At 37.0% G+C, this 25,701-nt stretch overlaps 1 pseudogene; it reads left to right on the top strand.

Annotated features, from left to right (window-relative positions):
- Positions 1-13,487: 13,487 nt before the first annotated feature.
- The window catches only part of LOC103746851, a 44,035-nt pseudogene continuing 31,821 nt past the window's right edge, over positions 13,488-25,701 (top strand).

Below are 25,701 nucleotides of genomic sequence, written 5' to 3'. Positions count from 1 at the left end.
TATATTTAAGTACTAAATTATATATATTATGTATATTTTTCTTACAGGTTGATTAAAAAAATTCTTTCAGTTTTGACAGATCTTAAAGTGTGCTTTCTCATACTTCTTGAAAATTTCAAGGAAAAAATAATCATATACCAGATCATAGAATTTAATAGCCTTTATTAAAAATATTAAGACTGTATTCTACTATTAAATATTAAGGTTGTATTCTACTATTAACCTTTATTTTAACTTTCATCCTTATTTAAACTTCTATAAGATCTTAGACTTTTGTTTCTTAGTCAAATTTTGCTTCTTATTAACTTTTACTTTTAGGTTAACATTTTCTTCCATAAGGACTAGGTATGGGGCCAGGCAATAGCCATCTGCTTTTAGTACATATGCTTGAAAGTATGCTCAAAGTAAGAGGTGCTAATGTGAGCTCACAAGAATTAACTAACTTTATAGATTTTATTGAACAGGTTTGTCCTTGGTTTCCTGAACAGAGTACCTTAAATGTAGAGATTCCTCTACTAGAACAAGCCAGAGCCTTACACCAACAATTTCACCTTTCTCCTCACAGTCTACACCGCCTCCTATCTGACCTACCCATCTCTCAATGCAAACATCTGAGCAGCTCTTGCGTTACATGTGCACCCCTTGCTCCCTTAGGCCCCCTCAATCGATATGGAGTTAACCCGCGTGGTCTCCTACCCAATGCCCTCTGGCAAATGGATGTATCATCACTTACCTACTCCTGACAGGCATAATTATTCTTCTCTTTCTAATTCTTAAATGACTTGTTCTTCATTCCCATAGTCAGAGAAAATTCAATCATCAGGTGTAACAGGCCCTCAGAGCAATTCACAAAGATGATTTCAACCTGCCCTATGCAGCCCGACAGACTTGGCTTGCACAAATGTACTAGGCCCCCTCCAGATAATTCCCCACCTCGACTGATCCCCCAGGATGATTCCCCTTTGAGGGCTGGTAGCCAATGATGGGTAAAATCCTGTTGGGCTGAATCAACCTAAGCCAGGACATGGACGTATATGTTCATGCTCCAATGATGGGTAAGGTTCACGCCCGAATACGACAACCTAAGACAGGCACATTCCATGACCCTGGGGTCATCCTGAGGTGGAGCTGCCTACAGGCTCCTGCTGGACAGTCATTTTTAAAGAAAAAGGGTGGAAATGTAGCAGGAGGCCTCCAAAGATGGCGCAGACCCAGAACCCTGGGATTCAGCAAGAATTCACTTCACTTCTTGGTCAGCAAACAGCCTGCCAAAAAGGAGCCCATGCCACCTCTGTACCCTGCTCAGGAGCCCAGTGACTGCTGACAGGCTGCATGGCATGGACCAATCAGAAAATGATATGCTGACTAAAGGGACTAGGGGGTGGAGAAAAGGGAGATATAAGGTGTGCCTCTTCCTGCATTAAACGAGTCTGCATCACCTCGCCTAGTGCTTGCTTCTACCCAACTCCCAGGATCTGTGTGTTGTGACTCCACGCCTCTTACCCCCTAATTGGCAGAGGACCCGATCCAGGTTAGGGTCTTCACAGCTGCCCTGAGGAGAACCCACAACAGCAATTCATGAAGATTAATAAAGAGATTCACAATTGGCCAAAATGTAAGAGACTATGGAGAGTTCAGCCTAAACAGGACAGACATATTTCACCCCTTCCCCACAAAATTCAGGGATCATGGAGCATTAGTGTGCAGAAAGATTGTAAATGCCTAGGGTAGAAGAGGACTATTGTGAAACAGTATTTTCTGGACATGACAAGTAAAATGCACACATGTTCTCATATCAGCTGTGACTGAATGCACAAAATCTGTGTTTATGATCAATCCTGTCAGAATCCAAGCATGGATAAGGGAAGGTCTCATGAAGTTGCAGAGGACCTATTGACAACTGATGACTACTGGAGGAGGGATCTACCACCTGATCCAGCCATGCTACTCTTGAGCATATACCCAAAGGACTTTATCCTAAAGAGAGACATGTTCATCCGTGTTCATCACTGCTGTATTCACAGTAGCCAAGAAATAGAAACCACCTAGATTTCTACCACCTGATGAATGGATAAAAAAAATATGGTACAGTTATACACTAGACTATTATTCACCTGTTAAAAACAAAATTATTTTTATGTTGGGATTTTTTTCTGGTTTGAACCTACATAGGACTTATTAGTGCTATCATCACTGCTGTGAATTCACATAAGCAACTGACTATCCATCTAGAATACTCTGCTTCCTTGTGGTTATCAATTCCACTCCTCCTCTGAATCCTACAATCTTTCTTCCTCCTCCTCCATAGCTGTCCCTGAACTTGAAAGGCAGAGGTTTGAAATAACTGACCTATTCAGGGATAATTATTCTGTGGTCTAAGCAATCTGAACCCAACCAAAGGAATTTTGGGTAACTGATGGCTGCTGGGAGGAGGAAAGACAGTGTCTTACAGGTCAGGTTTTGGACTCTTGGTGGGCCCAGTGAACGGATTCACACTGAAGGAGATTGGGAACACAAATCATACTATTAGACTATGAGCAGCAGGAAGAAGTAAAGAGTGGGGAGAAGGAAATGGATGTAAATGCAATCAAATTATATTGTATGAAAATCACAGAAATTCAACTTAAAATGCAAAAAGAAATGAAGCAAAAGATAAAGATAAAAAACAAAAAAATTTGAATTTGAAGGGGTAAATAGATGGAACTGGAAATAGTGATCTTGAAGGAGGTACCACAGACTCAGAAAAACAAAATTCACATGTTCTCACTCAAAAATTAATGCTAGTTTGGAATCTTCAGATATGCCTGTTTCAACTGCAAAGTCAATAGATGTCATTAAACTGGTAAGGGGCTATGGAGGTGGGAAGTGTCATAGAAGGGGAGGTAGAATGCAGTCATATAAAGGGGGGAAAGGGAGGAATGGAGTAGGAAGTGTTAAACAAGTTGGGAAATGTCAAGGCAGGAAAGAGGAAGGAGTATGGGGAGAAATAACTAATACTAAAGACCTTTAGAGAAAATTATACAGAAACCTACCACTGTAGAAGGGTCTTAAGTACATACATACACAATATAAAAACAGTTGAAATGAAGTCACTTTATAATGGGGGACAGTGTCCTACCAGACACCATAAATTAGCATATACAAAGCATGCTGCAAGTTATGGACTCCCTGTTTAGAAGATATTGGTAAGGAACCCCATAGATCTTCAAACAGCACTGGCTATTGCCCTTGATCAGGGATGATACCTCCCACAACTTAGTGGTAATATCATTTCTGAAGACACTGTATACATGTGTATTCAAACAAACAAGAAGAAATCAAGTTGGTGCTAATTTCAAAGCTTCATCTCTATTAGCTATCTTTCATAGTGCTAGAATGTGTTGCGCATGCCTCTGAGAAGAAAAAAAAAATCATTAACTTTGCCCATCTATGAATCCTGGAAACTACAGTAACAACTGAACTGACAAGACATACCCACTAATGCAATAGTGGTGGGAATGTTATGGGAATAATCAACCACTTTCTGATTGGATTTTAGGTCCACTTAACAAGATGCATTGATATCAGGTTAGACATATTACATTCCATAGAGGAGAACCTGTTATTATTGTTTTGCTAAGTGGGCATAGTATTAAACTCACACCTAATGAATTAATGTTATATCCATAGATTAATGCATTTCTCATCACTCAACAGAGAATATCCTCCCTAGAGCAGATGGTGATTAACACAGATACCCACAATTGGCCAATGTGTAGAGAACTGCAGATTGTTTATCACAGAAAGGGCAACCTATATGAAGCTATGGCCTCCCAATGCCTAGGGATCATTTCAGAAGGGGACAAAAAGATTTAAGAGCCATAAGTGGTGGATGACTACAAGAGAACTGTTTTTTAGATAACAGGGAAGTTCTTCACAGTTGTCATGACAGTATGCACAAGACTTATGAAAGCTCAGTCCAGACAAGTTCCCCACATGGTTTAGGGGGAGGTAAGTAAGAAGCCCTATTGCCAACTGGTAGCTACTGGGAGACGGAAGGTCATATTTCTTTAAGAGTGTTACACTGGGTGGGTTGACCAGGTTCCAGGGAATGGACCATGAGAGAGGGCATTTAGGGACACAAATTAGTCTCAATAGGCATTAAAGAAAAATAAAAGGAAATGAAGTCAGGCATGGAGTAGGAAGGCATAGGTAAGAGTCAGGATAAAATATTATTAAATATATTCTATGGAATTCAATAAAATCATTTAAATATAATAAAAACCAGGAGAGAAAATTAAATAAAAAGAAATTCTCAAAAAGTAAAAATTAAAGGAAAGAATGACATTATAATGGTTAAAATTTTAATATTTGTTCATATTGAAATAAGAATAGATATTTGTTCCAAGAAGTAATGAAAATATGTTCAGCAATTCATAAGGAAACAAGATGAAAAGTAAACAGGAAGTGATATTTCTCCAGGTAAATGATTGCACTGTGAAGAATTAAAGTACTTTCCTTTCTTAGGTTAATACATTTTTTTCTAAATGATAAAGAACTGTTTTATAAATTCAAAGCTTATCACAGATTTAGCTTTCAGGAATTATTTCACCAGAATATAATTCTGTTATTTGGAAGAAGACCTAAGTCGCTTTAATCCAGAAAAACACTTAAATAACAACCCTCAGGTATAGTTTTGGATGAAGGATTTCAGACACAGATTTCCATAATTACCTTAATTTGTAGTTTCCAAGGAAACAGCACCTTAGGGGCGCTTTTCTGTCCAAAGCTGATGCTGACTTGTTTACACACATGCTTAACTGTGAGTCTACTTAATTTGAAATTCACTTAAACTTGTCCATTTTCTCAAAAGTCTTCATAGCTTTAATTTCCTCTGTATTTTTAAAGATAACATTTTTTTCTACATTACAATTCCTCATTGAGATAATCAGTAAATACGTTTTTGCCATCTACAGGTTTATTTCTTATTGTTATAGATGGACTGAGGTAGAACAAAGGGGTATAGTACTAATAAAAATCATAAGAAATAATCTTTGAGTAATTAGTTTTAAGTGAATGTCAAATAACTGGGGAAAATTTGTTTAGAATTTGTAATAGAGACTTAGAAAACTGAAATAAATTTATGGGATAAAGTATATTTTGTCTAACAAATAAATTGATAATGATACACAATAAGAAATGCAAGCTGATTTAATTAAATGTTGATATTTTAGTATTATTTTTAGAATCTGCCAAATTTTTGAACATGTGATATATTTTCACTAATATTTTGTCACTTGCATTAATCAATAGTATCATATACATGTACATTATGATATTCATATATCATGACATTTACCTTTCACATTTTTCATTTTTTCTATATTTTTCCAAATGATAAATGTTTCTTTTATATCTTTGCTAATAGAGCAACAAATCTTCTTAATTTTATGTGTTCACCTATAAATCATGGACAACCTATAAAAAATGGGCACAAATTAATTAACAACAAAAGCAGAAAGCACAACTCCCATATCATCAACAAATGGCCCTTCAGAGTTGCCATTCCTTAAATCATGCTACTTGACTTCTGCTTATGTTTTCTCAGTCTAATAAGTAATGTGGTGACCTGGACTGAAGATTTACAAGTCTTGATTAGGAGTAAGCAGATCAATGCTTATATGAGAACATAGAAGATGGCTGTCCGAGTGTTTGTGTCAGTGTGAGTCTGCATAGATTATACCGTGGATTTCAGAGATGGTATTGAATTTCACATCCATGTCTTATTTAAGAAGATGAATAGAAGGAGACAAAGAAACATCTGTGTGTTATATATTTGTATCTCTAATACTAAACACCAACGTGAAGAACCTTAAAGAAAGAAATATTTGAAGAGTAGAAGTATCTGGCTAAGGTTCCACATTAGCCAGAAGAAGGAAATATTTTATATCATAATTTCAAAAAGTTTGATCTTCTGTGGTGGGTACGGCAAGGCAGAGCCAGGAAGTTCACCTCATGGTTTCTAGGAAGAAGAGAAAATCAAGTCCAGAAAGGGCCCTGGGCCAGAAGTAGCCTCCAAAGACCCATCCCCAATGACCTGGTTCCTCTAAGCAACCACTAATGCTTTTTTCCATTTCTAAATGATGCCATCTTTGAATTCAGAAATGCCTTAAAATATTTACTATGCTATGTCCTTTGTAATTTAATCATCTTTGGAAATATCCTGACACATACATCCAGATATGTGCTTTACTAATTCTGTTTCTGTCTCTGTCTCTATCTCTCTTTTTGTCTCTGTCTCTCTCATTCATCCATTCCTTTTTCCTTCCTTCATTTCTTTAGTTCTTTCTTTTTCTATATATGGTATATTCATGCATGTGCATGTGTGGATCTAGGGGTGTAGGTGTCCATGTGTGCACATGAGGAAGATGAAGGTAGATGTTGGCATGTCCTTTCTAAGCACTATCCATCTCACTAAGGCAGTCAGCCCAGTAAGTCTCCAACTCATTATTTTTACTAGATGGATGGCCAACCTGTCCCAGTAATCTCTTATCTCCATCTCAGTACTGGGGTTATTCATACATCCTACCATGCCTTTTACATAGGCATAGACATAGGGATCTAAATTCAGGTCATTATGCTTGCTTAAGAAGCCAGAAAGCAGTCTATTCACTTAACCATCTCTTCAGTGCCTCATACTCATTTCCTAATCCAGTCAACTTTACAATTAAAATGGATAACAGCATAGTATAAAGTGAATTGAAGTATGTTCAAAAGAAATATGAAGAGGGAGTAAACACAGAGAGGACAGAGTCTATGGAAGTTGAATTTTTTCTCAGGTTGAAGCCATAAATTCTTACTGGATATGTGGAAATCCACACTTAATTTGTATTTTTGCTTTCTTATTGTATTACCTATAATTCCTGGCATACTGTTCTGCATCATAACTGGGTAGATGGCATGGGTAGGATGGATGTATACTTCTGGACATTGCAAATTTTAATTTGTACTGAAATTAAATTTTTTAAACACTTCAGTATTATGTGTTTTAGGCACTTTTAAAAATAATTTAAAACTTGAATTCTTTAAAAAAATAATGAAAAGAGGTCTTCCATTCTTCACTTAGAAATAAAATAGAAAGCCACTAACATGGATCAGGGTGCAATAGATGTAGCCTACATTTATCTATCTATCATCTATCTATCATCTATTTATCTATCATATACACATAAAACATCTCTCTATCATCTATCTGACATTTCTATTTATTCAGCCCGTCATATATCCATGCACCTATACGTTTACCCCCTGTTTATATTTTTATTAATTTGATGAACTCTCATTGCTGTGTCAAGAGTACTCTTTATAGAAGGGGAAAAGTAAAGTGTGAAGCCTTACTTCAGAATTGAGTCAGGTATGAAGGCATGCTTCTTCAGCATTCTAAGCAGATATTTTGAAATAGAGCCACCAAGATTTTGAAGAAACTGGATAGTCTTGGCAGCCAAAGACTTCTGAATATGCATTTCCACAAATAATTTTTCTGTCCTTAGTCTCTCTGAAAATATATTCAAAAGCATGTCTTGAAAACTGAAAATAATGGTATCATCAATGAATGGAAAAATAGTTAAGCCAAAGCAAGTAATCATTTCTAAAGGTAAACATCAACTGATGTGCCTATAAGTCTTTGGAGAAATCAAAAAATGAATGGGGTGACTTTTATTCTCAAATACATAAAAGTTATCTTTGCACTTCCAAATAAAAAACAAAACTATGCTTATATTCTCAATTATACATTTTCTTTGGTACATTTTATTATATTTTTTACAATATTTAGATATCTATATACACATTTATATTCAAATGGACATTTCTGTTTTGCATGCTAAGAATTCCATTTCATTTAAATGAGCACAAGCATTTTTTGAATAGCAATACTGTGTGAAATGGAGTTGTATGAATTGGTTTGCTCTTGCTCTAAATAGACACATATTTAATTATAAAAAAGATGTTATTTTCACCCTAGATGTCAAAATTTTGTGTGCACTTAATATTAGTTCCCTGCTGCTTATCAAATAAAATTAATGATGTTAACAATTTAAAATTCTTGCCTTCTATACATATTATTCTTATACATATTTTCTCTTACAAAAATGAAAGTGAATATGTCACATAGTAGTTAATTGCCTTTATAATTTTTCTTTATTAATTTAAGGAATCTGTCTTTTAATGTTTCAGTTTACCTTCCTTTAATTACTCCAGCTGTTCAACATTTTGTGTTTTATCCTATTTGATGTTCAATTATCTCTAAAAATCCCTGCTTACATATAATTTTAAAATGTTAATACATTTCGGACTGGAAAGACAGTTCAGTAGTTAAGATCATTGACTGCTCTTGCAGAGGACCCAAGTTTGATTCCCAGCACCCACATGGCAGCTACGAACTGACCTTAACTTCATTTCCAGGGGAATCCTAAGACTTCTTCTGACCTCCATGGCATTGCATGACACGTTTGCATTCACATACATGAAGGCAATAGACTCATACACATAAAATAAAAATGATAAATAAAATATTTTTTTAAATGTTAATACATTTCAAAAATCTATTTGAATGCACCTCCCCCAAGCAAACATGCTAAGATTTTGTTCACATCAAGACTTCTATATTCTATGAGGGCAGTATTTTAAATTTGTATGGAATTTACTATTCATTCATCCTGTCACCTCAGATTTCCTGACTCTGTGTAATAGTTATAGCTTAATTTTTATTCACCAAACAGAACATGAGTGATGAAAACTCTCTAGGCATGCTCATGAAAAAAGCTGAAGAGAACAGCAGAGCAAGGCATGATTGCAATGCTCTGAGGAGGTCATTGATTTCACTGCACAGTTTTGCAGTAAGTGTGAATAAAGCTTCCAAGAAGTTTTTAATTTGTGGATTTATAGTAATGAAAAACTTTGCCAACACTATTATCTATAACAGTTTGATGATAAAATTATTAGAGAAAACTTTCCACAAGCTCCTGGAAATAGAGTATAATCAAAATAAAGTTATTTAATGTCTTAAGTATATGTGCTCAGACAGTTTGACCAAGTACAAATATGTGCAATTTTGCTGTGTAGTTGAACAGCAAGCTTATTTAAAAAGTGAGTGGTGTGAGATTGCTTAATGGTCTAATAAACACAATTCTGAATGAAAATTGGATAATTATTCTGACCAAGCTTCTGGAGACTGGCCTAAAATGGAGGTTCATTCCAGGCATGTTGCTCCACAACCTTAATCCCAGCAATTGTGTGGCAAAGCCAAGCAAATCAATGGGAGTTGAAGATCAGCCTGGTCTACATAGTGAAACTCTGTCTCAAAAAAAGATAGGAGGTGGAGGGGAGAGAGAGAGAGAGAGAGAGAGAGAGAGAGAGAGAGAGAGAGAATATAAATATTCTCTAGGTAAGCCAGAATATAATAGAAGGTAAGAGAAATGAAAATAACAAAAATTGAAAATGATGACAAGTTGGAGAAGAGTAGAATGTAAGAGGGAAGATATTGTTACATATTCTGTCCACTGTCAACCTCATTCTGATTCTGACATCACTGCTGTGTGAGAAATGGAGACAGTGAGACAACAATATGAAGTCCTTTTTTTAATAAAGAATAAAGAGACTAAAATCCAGTGACTTAACTCATTTTAACTACCCTTAACACTTCAAAAAATGTGATTCAAACAAGAAATGAGATTGCTACTTAAAGAAATGTATACCTGTATCAATAAACATATATCAATATAGCCAAACAAATATACTTGCATATAAATTTATGTACATATAAGTGTATGTATATATTGTGTATATGTGTAAATGTTGCTATATTAAATTTATATAAATGCATCACCAGAATTTGTACACAATAGACTTTTCTTGTTTCTATTGCTTTAAGACATGGTCTCTCTGTAGTTCCAGCTAGTCTGGAACTCACTATGATGACCAGGCTGGCCTTGAATGTACAGAGATCTGTCTGCTTCTACATCATGATTCCTGGGATAAAGACATGCACCACCATGCCTGGTTATACCTAGCTCTTAATATACATAGCACTGACATTGACATTTTATATAGGAGTACAAGTGAAGTTTTGGTAAGTATTCATGTTATGTTTACTAACTGCCTTTCTCATTCTCTTCAAATTTTTTTTGCAATTGTGTATTAAATGTTTACTTAACCTGTTTGAACCTATGTTATTTTCCTCATGCAAAACATGCCAACTGTGTAAAATTCCATTTAGCATTAATCTTGATAGTGTGTGTGGTCACCACCAGCAGTGGCCGCTCCTCCGTTCTCACAGGTGCCACTCCTTCATTCTCACAGGATTGAAGCTGCTCCTCTGCTTGCCTTGGGCTGAGCCGCTTTTCTGCCTGCCCTGGGCTGAGGCCACTTTTCTGCTCACCTGTTGCTGAGGCAGCTCTTCTGATCACCTTGTGCTGCCTCCTGTTGTCCCTGCTTCTGCCCAGTCTTGGACCCTAGGGCTGGTGAGGAGACTGTGTCAGCAGATCCACATTCAGACACAGGAGACCAAGTTCAGTGACACAGGTCTGCTTTATTGCAGGAAGGCACAAGCTTATATAGGGGTAATTGTCCAATCACAGCACAGCAAGTAGGATACCTTATTAGCATAACAGGTTTAGTGTCCTATCACAGTACAGCAAGTAGGATACCTTATTAGCATAACAGACTTTATGTCCTATTACAGAATAGAGGGTAGGATGCCTCATTAGCATACTGGGTTTCAGATTACAGAGCCTGGATTCCTGGAAACCACATTACCCTGATTGTTGCAATATCTAAGTGTTGCAATTTTGGATTCCAAGGGTGGTGATTAGAGAGTGGTGAGCTCTAGGCATCAGTCTTATGATCTGCCAATGGGAGCAAATGTCACAAGGCATTTCTTGTGGCTCCAGCAGTCAGGCCATTGCCTTGGGCCTGCTTTATGGCTGTCAATAAGACTTTCATCCTAGGCTCAAGCCTGTCCCCCACAAGTGTGGACTGTGAGTATCATGTCACTCTTTTTGTTTTCCATTTTTGCTTTTACTGATTACTGATTACTGAAATTCAAAACTACTTCTTTTCAAGTTTCATTGTATGATATCATTTTTAAAATCTTAATAAAGTAACAAATTGAATTCAAGGAAAACTGTTGAATCACATAACCAATGTGCTGACATATGTATTGTCTTTAGAAGACAATAACTTTTGTATCCTTCATGCGTTCCTCCACATTTTTATGGGACATTTTATAAGAAAATACTTGTCTCTAGTCTGGTCTCATATTTTTTTGCAGAATCAACTAATAGTTCAGGTCTGAGGTGCTTCTGGTCTGGTAAAAAATCTAAACAATACAAACAATTTTCTATGTGGGTTACAAAAGGAGGTATTAATAAAGAATGGAATAAATTCTCAAAGTGCAGTTCATGATGGTAATTTTCCACATTGATGAATAAGAAGTAGTTCTCATGAGAAACTGTTAATTGAGCTAAAATGTAGGAAATAATTTTTTAAAGGAATAGGTGAAGAAGAAAATTGTTTACAAGCTTGTGACATGTGAGGCGCACACCAAGAAAGATAAAAACAAAGAAACATCAGCATGAGGTGTGTGTGTGTGTGTGTGTGTGTGTGTGTGTGTGTGCGTGTGTGTATGATCCTGAATACCATGGGGCCTGTGGGGAGGTAAGGGAACATCTTGAAGAAGTTGGATCTCTCCTTAAATCACATGTGTCCCTGAGATTGGTTTAAGATCATCAAGCTTGAGCCACTTTACCCACTGACAGTTTCCTTGGTCTGTCAAGAATTTAACATGGCACTTATGATGTTGGTTTGCAATCATGGCAAATTGAACTTATTGTCAATTACGTTTAAGCTATCTCTTCAGATTTGAATTTTAAGCTCATCATTTAAACTCTGGTACACAGAATATAGACTAAAGCAAAGCCAGCACTGGTGCAGGTAGACCAGTTTACAGAATTGTCTAGGTAAAATGAGTAACTTGGAATAATAGAGATTATATAGTCTTAATGTATGACTGTTAATAGATTCTTGTGGGAATACAAACTGGTACAGTCTCTTTGGAAGTCAGTGTGGAGATTCCTCAAAAAAGCTAGAAATAGATCAACCACATGACCCAGTCATACACACCACTCTTAGGCATATACCCAAAGGAATCTATATCCTACTACAGAGATACTGATCATTCGATGATCATTGCTGCTCTATTCACAATAGCCAGAAAATGAGAAAACCTAGATGGTCATCAGTGATGAATGGATAATGGATGTATGATATATTTATACAATGCAATATTATTAGGCAGGTAAGAAAAATGGAATTGTGAAATTTGAAGGTAAATTTATGGAACTGGAAACAATCATCCTGAGTGAGCTAACTTAGAACCAGAAAGACAAATGGCACATGTTCTTGCTCATAAGTGGATTCTAACTCTAGATCTTCAGATATGTATGTTTCACTTTGCAAATTCACAGACATCAGGAAACTAGAAAATGGCCAGGGAGGGAGTCTTGGGAGGGGAGATAGAATGAAGTGATATAAAGGAGGAAAGATGAATAATGTAGTAGGAAGGGTTAAAGTTAGTGTGGATTAGGAGACAGAAGGGGTTATGAGGAGGCAGAACTAATATGAAGGCCTTCATAAAAATTCTAATGGAAACCCTATTACTACAAAAGCTTCTTAAAGTATATACATATATCATATAAAAATTTTAAAGGAGTTACCAATAACGAAAAGACATTACTGGACATGATAAACTAACAAACACAAAATGCAGTGCCAAGAATTGATCCTAACTTTTAAAGCTATTGACCAAGGGTTCTATAGCCTCTAAAACAATACTGGCCATTGCCCCTGCTTTTGGTTACCCTCTAGAACTTGATGCTAAGTCCCTGTTGTACAGGACACAACACACATTAGCTAAGAACATGCAAGAAGAAATCAAGCTGGTACTGACTCGCTTTCATAGTGCTGAAAGGTAATATGCATGTTACTAGGTGAGAAAAGTAATCATCATCCTTGCCCAGCTATGAATCCTGCAAGCTACAGCAATTTACATAGGACTTACTACTATTTTTCTGCTAAAGGGACAAAGAATTAAATGACTTATCATTATACCCACAGATTATTTGCATCCTTCAATTTTCACCAGAAAAGCTTCTTCATGAAGCAGATGGTGGTTAACAGAGAAATCCACAAGTGGCCAAAACACAGAAAATAAGGTACTGTAGAGTGTTTATTTCTAAATAGTACACCTATTTCAAACTTCTGCTGCCCAAGCCTCAGGGATTACTGAGAAAGAGGCATTGGAGAGATTCTAAGAGCTAAAAGGGGTGGGTAATGACCAAATTCTGGAAACAGAGCTGTCCAGACAGCTGGACATTTGCTCATATGAATGTACAGCAATGGTAACAACATGCACAAGAATCATATAAATTCAAGCCAGACAGAATCTCAAAATGGATGTGGGTATGTGAGCAGGAAGTCTGAGCCCTTGTTGAGGTACCGTTGGTAGCTAGTGGTCCTGGGAGAGGGAGAGTTCATGTACTTTAAGGCTGTGAAGCTAGATATGTTGACCAGGTTCTGATGGATGGACCCATAACAAGCAGCATTTGAAAACACAAGTTTGACTTGGTAAGTCCATAAAATGAGATGTTTACATGAAATATGTCAGGGGGGATTGCATGGAGGGGCACATAGAGGAGGGGATTCTAAATATAATCAAAATATATTGTAAGAAATCTGAAATCTTCAAAAGTACAATAAAAAAGGGAAAAAACAGATTTTTTTGTGAAGCTTCATATTCAAGAAAACATCACCATGGTTCTTTTTTGTATTAGTATTTTCTCATCATTTACATATTATTTTCAGTATTTAATCATTTATTATGCAATGCCAAATCATAGTTATATCTGAATAAAACCAACCTGACTCTTAGCATCCATTTGAAGACCAAGAGTAGACCCAAACTTCTAAGAACCGATTCCTTTAGAATTCTCCCAAATCTGTGTTTCAGAACAAGAGTCCAGAATTCCGAAACAACAGTATAACCAGCATAATAAGGAAGGAAAAGTAGAAGCTTTATCTGAAGATTATGTCACTTCTAATCCCTAGACCTAGCCCAACACATTCACAATCATAAACAAATGTTATCAAATGAATCCAATCTATTTGCAATACAAATGGAATGATCTTCTTATCTTCTTTGTTTTTAAAGAATAATTGCTGCTTGCATCACTTTTGACTTTATCATATACACACATGCATACATATATTTTTCAAGATCAAGGGCAAGGAGGGTACGCAGGAGTTAAAACCCTGTTTCGACTATAGAAGCAGCTCTTGGGCTTGTTTACATTAAAAACATGTTATATAAGATTAACTTTTTGGTTGTAAGGTTAAGTAAAATCATTTGTCCAGATTATGTCTATATTGTAAATGTTATTCTCACACACACTGAATCATCAAATGTGTTAGTATAACTGTTTCATTACAATATGCATATGTTTTTATTTAATCTTTAATTTTCTCAAAATAAAATATTTAGATCAGATTTGCGAATAACATAGGGAGTTCTGATTTGTATAGAAGGCTGTTTCCTCAAGTGTGGCATATTTGTCACAGTTAAACATATTTTTTTGCATTTGAAATATTACCTTATCAGTCTTCTTTAATTCTTATTAATGTCTTTTTCCTTGAGGTAGTTCCCCATTCATGACCTCACCTCTATGTCATATCTCCCTAGTGACTTCTATACTGGGAAGACTTCAGAGTTTCCTTACTGTAGATAGAGTCTTGCAGAATCCTAGCCCTGTTGTTCACAGAATGTTACTTATATTCAGCTGTATATTTTCTAATGAAGATTACATATATGGAGATTTTGGAGATAGACCAAAAAGATAAAACATTATCTTTTAATGATTTTTTTTTGAGGATTTTATATATAAGTACTTATTTATATCATTTCCAGCCCCCACCCTCTAACTCCCACATGCTCCCAACTACTTTTCCATGCCACTTTGTAGATGAGATGCTATAGGCAATCATCTGCTGCTGAGGGAGGGAGAATCACAGATTTTTAATAATACTATTTATTTATTCACTCAAAATTTCATATATTTAAAGAATTTATTTTTATATCCATCTCCAATTACCTCCCTCCAACCCCACAAAGTGCCCCTCATCACATCATCTCCAAAATTCATGTTCTTTTTGTTGTTATTAATAACCCCCTGATTCTAATTAGTACTGCCTGTATGTTTATGGTGTGAGGCTATCTACTGGGACATGAGCAACCTACCAGCAACCATGTCCCAAAAGGAACATGACTCCTTTCTTCAGTAACTGTTGATGACTACACTTTCTTTTACCAAACATGGGGTCTCCCGGGCTCCTCCCCATTCAGGATAGAATTTTGACTAGCTTAATCTTATGCAGGTCTTATTCAAACAGCCATAGGACCTGGGAGTTCTGAGTGCAATAGACATGTCAAGTACAGAAGCCTGCATTTCATTGCTCTCCTCCTCATCTATCAGCTCTTACATGTATCTTTTCCATAATTCCTTGATACCTTGGATGTGAAGAGGTTGATATAGATGATTTACCTGCAACTAAGCACCCTTGGTTATGTAAATGCTGCAATTTGACCAGACATGAATTTCTGTACTAAGTGCTAACCACTGCAAAAAGATACTTGATTGACCACAGTTGTGAACAACAAAAATCTTAATGTAAACTTAAATATTTAGAAGGCAGTTTCAAAACATGATCATTTATGTCTCAATAATAGTAGGTTCCACTAATTCCTGATCATTTCCTTAGTCATGGGTTTTCAATCAGGATTATAGTATCAAGTATGAGATTCCTCCTTATATCATATCAAGATTACTTAACTACCCATTAGTGTCATGGGTTCATATATATATATTACAGGCACATACTGTCGATACAATTGTATCATTGATGCCAAATTTTTGTTATTGTTGTTTTGTTTTTGTTTTGAGTTGGGAGGCAGGGTTTCCCCATAGTCCCAGCTGACTTGGAACGCACTATGTAGATCAGGCTGATCTTGATCTAACCAAGATCCTCTTGTCTCTGCCTCCTGACTTCTGGTATTAAAGGTATGTTCCACTAAACCAGAATGATGATAAATTTTATGGTCTGTTTAAGATAGAATTTGGCAGGATTCTTATACATACAAGGTCTTTCTACAAGGACACTTTGTGTAAAGATGTCTCTACGTGTAGACAGCACTTAAAGATGTAAATTATAAATCAGGCATGGTGGTACATGTTAATAATATAAGCATTTTGGAGACTGAGGCAGGAGAAATTTGAATTAGAGGCAAGACTTTGCTTGAATTAAGACCTTAACTTACTTAAAACCCACTCTGAAAGCACTGGACATGTTGATCCATCTTTCAAAGGAAAAGGAGTAACTATGTAAACCATTTTCAGTTATGCCTTACAAGATATTTGTGACATTTCCACATACATACGCATGATTCACTGCACTCAGTACAGAATCAGCTGCTGAAACAAATTACTGCAAATGTTGTGTCTTAAGGTGGCAAATATTGACTTTAAACACAACCCAGGGAGAGGAGCATACAATGCTGTTTGTGATTCCCATAGTAACTTAAAGGGAAACTAACACAATGTCTGAGCCCTTGTTGTCCTGCAAATGAAGGAAGAGAATGGCTTCAAATTCCTTGCAAGAAGAACCCAAATGGGTGGCACCAACCTTGATACCTAGATGGAACAGTACATCTGCAAGAGAAAAAGTGATGGCATCTACACTATAAATCTGAAGAGGCCCTGGGAGAAGCTGCTGCTGGCAGTTCATGCCATTGTTATCATAGAAAACCCTCCTGAAATCAGTATCATCTCCAAGAACACTGGTTAACCAGTGATGAAGTTTTCTGCTGCCACTGGAGTCACAGCAATTGCTGACTACTTCACTCCTGGGATCTTCACTAACTGGAATCAAGCAGCCTTCAGAGAGCCATGTCTTCTGGTGGTTAAAGGCCTTGCAGCTGACCACTAGGCCCTCATATCTTATGTCAACTTGCTAACCATGACTCTGTGTAACACAGCTTCTCCTCTACACTATGTAAACACTGCCATTAGATGTAATAATAAAAGAGCTCACTCAGTGGGTCTGATGGGGCCGATGGTCCCAGAAATGCTACGCATGTGTGGCACCATCTCCAGTGAGCACCCATGGAAGTCCATGCCTAATCTCTACTTCTACAGAGAACCTGAAGAGACTGAGATGGAAAATCAAGCCTCTGGTTTTGAGGCTGTGATCAACGAGAAATTTCAGCTGGAATATACTGTACCAGCTCCTGAGTTCCCAGAGGTGGCAGTCTGATCTAAAGGTATGCAGGGACCCTGTGTACCTATCCAGCAGTTTCCTACTGAAGAATGGAGTGCCCAGGTCACCACTGAGGTCTGGTCTGCACCATCCACTGCTCAGGCCAGGTAATAGGTTGGAACAACTACCAAGTGGATGTGTGAGCTATTCTGCATTCACTTGAGCAAAAGAAGGTAGGATCAAAAGAAGGTAGATGGAAAATAAAGTGCTTCTTTTACAAAAAGGCAAATATTGCTTCTCTTACAAGCTAAAGGTCATTAGGCTAGTACTATAAAAAGAAAAAAAAAAGCATTTTAGTGTTGTTTGGACCACATTACTACTTCTGAGGTCCTATGGAAGATTCTTGTCCTTTCCACCCTAAGTGCTCATGACACTCAGTGCTGATGTTTAGCTGCATTCCTCCAATTATGGCTCCATATTCTTGTGGTGTTCTTGTGTCCCCCTTAAACTGTCCCTTTTTCTTTAAAGGATCAGCCATTTTACAGATGTTTAAGTTGCTAAATCTGAAATGATCTCAGCCTAAGAGCCACATTTAATTACATATGTGAGTTTATTTTCAAGTTAGGTTGTGTTCCCTGGTAACAGTTGGTAGTACTTGAGCAAATCTTTTTGAGCACTAATTCAATTCAATATAATTATGGATATATATTCGATTTCAATTTATAATCCAGTTCTCTCTTGTTAATTGTTCAAATTGTGTTCACTTTGACTATTTTTATATCTTACTATCTTATATTATTTGTAAAAGTGATTTCCCTTATGATATCTTCATGTATACACATAAAATACTTTGATCCTATTTGCCCCAACTTATTCTCTCCCAGTTGATTTCTGTGTCACTTTTCTTCAGGGAAGTTCCTTCGGCACCATCTAATATTCTTCTACTACAAGACATAGCATGTGAATTCTTACTGCAGTTCTAGAATTAGTCATTGTAAAATAAAACTTTATTTTACTCAAAGTGGAATTAGAAATTAGCACATATTACTTTACATGTACTCTTGCTACTGAAGAATCAAGCCTCCAGGCCCACTCTCATGGTGTTTGTCTGTTGCGAGTTCTCCTCAGGCCAGCTGTGAAGACCCTAACCTGGATCAGGTCCCCTGCCGATTAGGAGGGCAAGAGGCGTGGTGTCACAACACACAGACTCCGGGAGTCGGATAGAAGCAAGAACTAGGTGAGGTGCTGCAGGCTCCTTTAATGCAGGAGGGGGCAGGCCTTATATTTCCCTTTTCTCAACCCCCAAGTCCCTTTAGTCAGCATATCGTTTTCTGATTGGTCCGCACCACACAGTCTGTCAGCAGTCTCTGGGCTGGCGAGGAAGGTACGGAGGCCTGGGCTCCTTTTGGCAGGCTATTTGCAGACCAAGAAGTGAAGTGAATTCTCTCGCTGAATCCCAGGACTCTGGGCCCATGCCATCCTTGGAGGCCCCCTGCTACATTTGTCAACCTCTGTATATACATAACTGTAAATAATTTTCACTAAATATCTATATTTAGCTGAATGTTTACTTTGTCCTTGCATCTCCAACTTTATTCAGTTGCCATATGTTTCAGTTTAGCTGTGTACCCTCGCTTTCCTGAATCTCATTCTAAATTGTGAATTACCTGGCTCCACCATCTGCCATCCACTTGCCTAATTTTTCAGTTCCACTAACCACACAATGAGATTCTCGAATTGTGAATCTAGATTTTGCTTTATTTTGTTTTATTTTATTTTTTTCAGACTGCTATATGGAAGCCATATGTAATTAGCTAATTGTTAATATGTTTGTGGTTTTGTCTACCTTTTCATTTTTTGTTTCTTTCGTCTGGTTCCCTTTCCTCATTTTCTCTTTTCTTTTTGGTTTTAACAGGTATTATTTTTTAAAAAACAGATTATTGATTTTTAACCTAGCATAAAAGTAATGGTTTTCTTGGGATGTAGAGCTGGTTCTGTGTTTACGTGCCCTGGCGGCTCTTATAGAGGACGTGGGTTTGCTTCCCAGTGCCCACATGGTGGCTAACAATTCTTTTTAAAGTCCAGTTCAAGGAGATTCATCACCGTCTTTTGACCTCTGTTGGCACAGTTTCAATTAAATACATGCAGTTAAGATGCACACATAGAAAAACACATAAAGGTTTTTAAAAGTAATAATTTCAACCATGCCATCTTCAGCACATGTATCATTGTACTTTCTTCTCATTTGTTTCCCTTGGCTACCTTGTGCTTCCCCCAACCCTCAGGGTGATCTTCTTCCTCCTTAGTCCCCCCTCTTGCTTTCTTCAGATATGCATTCCATTGCCATCTCTTTTCCCACCTCCCTTAGGATCTCTCACATTAGTTCTTATGCATTCTTAAAATCACTTCACTAAAAAGCTAAAAGAACTTCTACAGGGGTTTCACGAATTAAAAGTCATGAGTACAGCAAAATGATGTTCACTACAAAAAAAAAATTGAAGGATTCTCTCACATACATAAATCCATCAATCAGAGGTTAAGATACAATAGAAGGGCATACCTGTAGTTTTAGCACTCAGCACAGAAGTAGGAAGAATACAACAAACTTGATCATAGCTTTATCTACATTGCATCAGGCCAGTCAGTGTTATATAGTAAGCTGATCACAGCTGATAAGGGAGAGTTGTTTTTTTTTCAATATTTTATTTATCATTTTCATTTTATGTGTACGAGTGTATTGCCTGAATGTATGTGAGTGCACCCATGTCATGCAATGGCACAGAGGTCAGAAGAGGGCTTCAGATTCCCCTGGAACTGGAATTAAGGATGGTTCTTGTAGCCACCATGTGGGTGCTTGGAATCCAAGCCAGGTCCTCTGCAAGAGCAGTCAGTGCTCTTAACCGCTGAGCCATCTCTCCAGCCCCAAGAGAGTTGGTCTTATTTAAAAAGGAGTGATGCTAGAGAAGCTGAACAGGCTCTAGTGAATGACCTCACACCAAGGAACCTCTGGGTACACGAACTTGACTTAATATATGCAGTAGAATTCATGAAATCTGGTGGGCAGTCTATGGAGGTGGGGAGTGACGAGAGCAGAGGGGTTCTAAATATGATTAAGATGTATAATATGAAATACACAAAATTCAATAAAAATATATATTAAAAATTAAAACAAAACAAAGAAAAGAAAAGGAAGAAGAGGATGAGGAAGAAAAGGAGAAAAAGGAAGAGGTGAGAAGAACTGATGGACATGAACCTACGATTCAAGCTAAAACTCTCTGTATCCAGTAGTCAGTTCAACATAAAACTGTGATATGCAAAGATCTAGAACAAGGCAGATTCATGATAAATAAATCAAACCAATCATATCTAGCAACACTCAGTCTTGCCAGTGTTAACCACTACCAAATAATAGAAAGCTTTGTAAGTAAACCCTTACATCCCACACACTATTCACTCTAGTTCTCCTTTTATCTAAACTTTGATCCCTACTGAGCATCCAAGTATCTTTATCTTAGACATTCTGAAACTCACATTCCCTTCAGTACAAGGATCTCATTCCTTATCTCTAATCAACTGTATGAAGTTCTTTATCTTTTTTGTTTAGAATTTCACTGTTACAAATAGATCTTCCTAAGATGATGCAAAATTACTTTGGCCAAACTCCTACTACTAATAAAATGAATCAAATATTCATTCTTCTTAATTTCTGCTTGGCTTCCTCACACATCTGCAAACAGCAAATCAAAACTTTTGTCATCAAAATATAACTTGTAAGCCTTCCAATGTGCATTACCATGCAGGTCATTCCTCTGCTCCTTAGACCATAAGATGATCATTGTGACTATATCAGATCATACTTATCAGAATTCTTTGGATGCCTAATGTTATAATACTGCCCATTCTGATACCACGTAAATGTTTCTGGTGATTGTGAAGCTGGCTCAGTGATAGAGCACTATAGGAAGCACAGTGTTCTGGGTTTGGTCCTCAGCTCTGGCAAAAACAAAGACAAAAATTTTAAAAAAATATTTCTATTTCTTCTCTCTTCTCTCCTCTCTCCTCTCTCTCTCTCTTTCTTTCTTTCTCTCTCTCTCTCTCTCACACACACACACACAGACACACACACACATCATTGCCTCATTTTGTATCTCAGTCTGGCAAGAACCAACTGTATAGTTGAGGTTGGCAAGATAGAAATTGCAAGTGTATGCCACCACAGCCAGAAGCATATTATTTTCTGTATCATTCTCTTACCACTGAAATGATTTCAAATTGAACATGTCATTTGGGTGATTAGAGAATTGTAGAAAGTAGATGGTAAATTGGGTCATACTTAATGCTCTTCTTCCCTGAGGATTCTGTCACTCTTCAAGTAGTATGTTAACAGTGGCTTGACTGAACCTTTGAATTTCAATTTCACCTACAAGAATATGTTCTCATATTTGACCCCCTTCTTCCTTGGGAAATTAAACACAGGGAAAAGCTCATTCTCCAACTCTTACTACCACCTCTCCTCATTAGCATGACAGTAAATAATATCCAATAATTCCTATTCCTACAAATAATTTTCACATGATACTCCCATCCAAACACTGATTTATTGGAAACTTTCAGGTTTCACATTTTGACTGACTCTTGTTTAGGAACAATAATATTTCTCTCTCACAGTTATGATTACTCACAGTATTGAAATTGTCACCATAGTACCATACAAAGTATCGGTGTAGGAAAAGATCATAAATCAGAAAACAGGTTTTCAGGCATTGAGGTCAACAAACAACAAGTGGGACCTCATTAAACTAAAATGCTCTGAATAGAAAAATAAACAACCAAGGAGGGAAATTGAAACCCACTGCTACAATTAAACCCACAGGATTAATATACAGAATATATAAAGAACTCAAAAACAAAGAAGCAAGAAAATAAACAACCCAATAAAGTGATGGGCTATAGACCTGAATAAAAAGTTCTCAAGTGAAGAAATAAAAATGGCTAAGAAAAACCTTAAAAAATGATCAACATCCTTAATAATTAGAGGAATGCAGGGAAAAAAAAAACCAAAACAAAATAACACTTTAAGATTCTATCTTACCCCAGTCAGACTGGGTAAGATCAAGAGAACAGAAGACACCAAATACTGGCAAAAATGTGAAGAAAGGGGACACTCTATCACTGATGGTGGAAATGCAAACATGTGCAACCCGTATGGAAAGCAGTGTGGAGAACTCTCAAAAAACTAAAATTGAATCTACCATATTATCGTGTTATACCACTCCTTGGCATATACCAAAAGGACTCATCCTACTACAGAGATACTTGAACATCCATGTTTGTTGTTGCTCTTTTCATAATACCTAAGAAATGAAAATGACCTAAATGTCCCTCAACTAATGAATATGTGAAAATGTGGTACACTTTCATAATAGGGCTCTACTCAGCTGTTGGAATAGATTAAATGAAATTTTCAGGTAAATGGATGGAACTAGAGACTATTATACTAAGTGAAGTAACACAAACTCTGAAAATCAAATCACATATATTCACCCTCATTTGCTGATCTTAGCACCAGTTCCTTATATTGAATATATATTCTAATATAACAGCAGGAATGAGGAAAATTGAAAGGAAACATTAAGATAAATGGAAACAAAGAGCCTGGTAGAGGGGGATAGTAGGGAACAGATGTTTTCAGGGTGGAGGTGGGGAAAATTGGAGTGTTTGGGGCAGGCATGAAGGGAGGGATATTCAGGGGACCTTGGTGATGGGGGAGGGGAGAACTCAGGTGAGGGGGATGCTGTGGATAATAAGGGCATTTGGACTGGGGAGTGATGAGGGAGTTGGGCTGGGGGACAAAGAGGAGAGATGAATGGAGCTTGATAAAGTTTGGGAAGCCAGAGGGAAAAGTGTTGACTTGGGAACCCCCTGAGAATTGCACATACGGTACCTGAACATTGGTGCATGTGTACACCTGGGGGCTATATAGCAAGTAACACAGTGTCATACAGAAGAGACCTCCCTTCAAGTAGTTGGTCAGAGTAGTGCAAGAGCCTCCCAAAATAACAGAAGCTATTCCCTGAGCTCTTGCTTATCACTCAGAACTTGAAGATTAGGTCCTACTGCTGAAGACAAGGACATACTTTGGACACAGAGCTTGGGGAATGTAGCAGGAACTGACTGGGAATCCTTCTACCTGATGTCTAACTCTCATAGTTCTAGAGGATGCTATGCAAGCTGTATAGACAGGAAATCAGCCAATGGGACCATTACAGAAGAGTAGTTGTGGAAAGATGGTAAGAGCCGGGTTTGGTGCACGAAAATAAGGAAACAGAGGCTTTCAGGCCACTGGGAACTTGCTCATATGAACTTGCCACAATGGTGACAGCATTCTCAAGACCCAAGCCAAATCAGTCAGACAAAACCCGAGCATAGAACAAGGGAATGGGTTGCAGGCTCCAACTCAACCCTACCTGAAGAACTATTGACAACTCAATACTGCTGAGTGAGGGGTAGATCTTCTTTGAGAGAGCAACTCTAGAAAGGCTGACTAGATTCCATGGGATGAGCTTGCACCAAGGAATATCTTGGTACAAATTCTGACCATATAGAATTTAACATATATTACAGAATGTATGACATCCAATGGAGTTGCTTTGGAGGATGTGGATGGGGAAGGAGGGTCTAAATTTGATTAATATTTTTTATATGAAATGCATAAAAGTCAGTAAAATATTTTTTAATATGGCCATATTTGCCTTTCTTTAAACTTTGTGCTTTAATCTCTCCTCTATGACAGAGACATTAATCTCTCAGATATATTCTTTTATTTTGGTTCCAAAACTACTCAGGACACTTTATAAATTATATGATTTGAAATAGCATTAGGTAAAATGACTCCACCTACTACTTAATATATTCAATATAAATGTAACATTTTCACATACAGTTTGCAGAAAACAGGTAGCTAGTTAAATTTCTTGGAATAAATATACTTTAGTATAAGCACTCAGATAAAAAATCAGAATATTAATGTAATTTCAAAAGGCACTCTATTGTTTCCAAGCCATTAATTCACAAAGTAATTCTGGCAACACAGAGATTTTTTTCAGTGTTTGCATATTATGTAATTATATTTATACAATAATTTTTCTTATGTTGTCTATGGGTTTTTCATGCTCTCTCAGTACTTATCATTAATTCATGGTCTTTAGGTCTCATTATTCCACTTCATAAATATGTCACACGTATTTGCTATTTACTACTGAGGACCATTTGCTTTGCTGTCAATTTCAAGCTACACTGTGAAAAATGTTGAAATATATATTCATTTAAGGCTTAATATTAGTTAAGAACCTTTTTGGATTTGTATTGCCCACATTTCATTTTGACAATTGAATTTTAATACTGTTCAAATTTATGGTTATCACACAAAAATAATTATTTTTTAGTTGCCTTTGATAATATATGTAGTTCCCACATAACAGACCTGGGTATATCTAAACATCACATGTCTAACACTCTGTTCTAAGCTACTATTGCCCCGGCCTGCAGGGCGGGACACGTAGACTCGAACTCCCAGGGACCTGGAATGATGGGACAAGATACACGAAGAATGACAGCAAGACAAAGAACTCTGATCAAGCTGCCAAAGTTTATTTTTCCACAGGGATTCTTATATGGGCTGAAGTGGGAAATTAGCTGGGGAAGGGGAAGGGAAGGTCTTGTCTCAACGGGTTAATGAATGTCCCTTAGGATGAGGGGAACTGGCACCCTGAGTCTGGTTGCAGGATAAGGAAATTGGTGGTTGATCAGGCTTATCTTGAATCATCAGAAAGGTTGCTTATCTTAGGGGGCAGGGAGGACTGATCAGCAAGTTCTCTGGAGGCTGCTTGCCCTGGTGGGCAGGGAGGGCTGCCAGGCAGTGTGGTCTTCCACAACTATTTTGTTGAAAATATTTTTTATTATTTACCATATTTTTATGCATCATGAGTTATTTAAAAGTGATTAAAATACATATTTGGTGGAAGGTTATTTAACTGACTGACAACAGTATATCAGTGGCTACATAAATCATCAGTATGACTCCCCTCCATCAGCAACAATTACTTTTCTAGAGATCCACAGGAAGGGTTGGGAATTTAGGCAACCTTAATAACATAAACTGGCTCATGAAAAAGTTGAACATTATGAGGGGACATAGGAAGAAGAATTTAATGAGAGGAAAAAGCATAAAATAATTAAGTGTGGGGCATTGATCAAAGAATACTGTAAATTGCATGAAGTTGTAAAAGAATAAATAAATTTTTTAAATGTATCTATAAATTTACTTTCAAATTTTTTTTTCAGGTCTTACAGAGCAGT

This window comes from Nannospalax galili, unplaced genomic scaffold (assembly GCF_000622305.1).
Source record: "Nannospalax galili isolate Female #2095 unplaced genomic scaffold, S.galili_v1.0 scaffold140, whole genome shotgun sequence".
NCBI classification, from domain to species: Eukaryota; Metazoa; Chordata; class Mammalia; order Rodentia; family Spalacidae; genus Nannospalax; species Nannospalax galili.
This window is presented reverse-complemented; position numbering and strand designations above follow the sequence as displayed.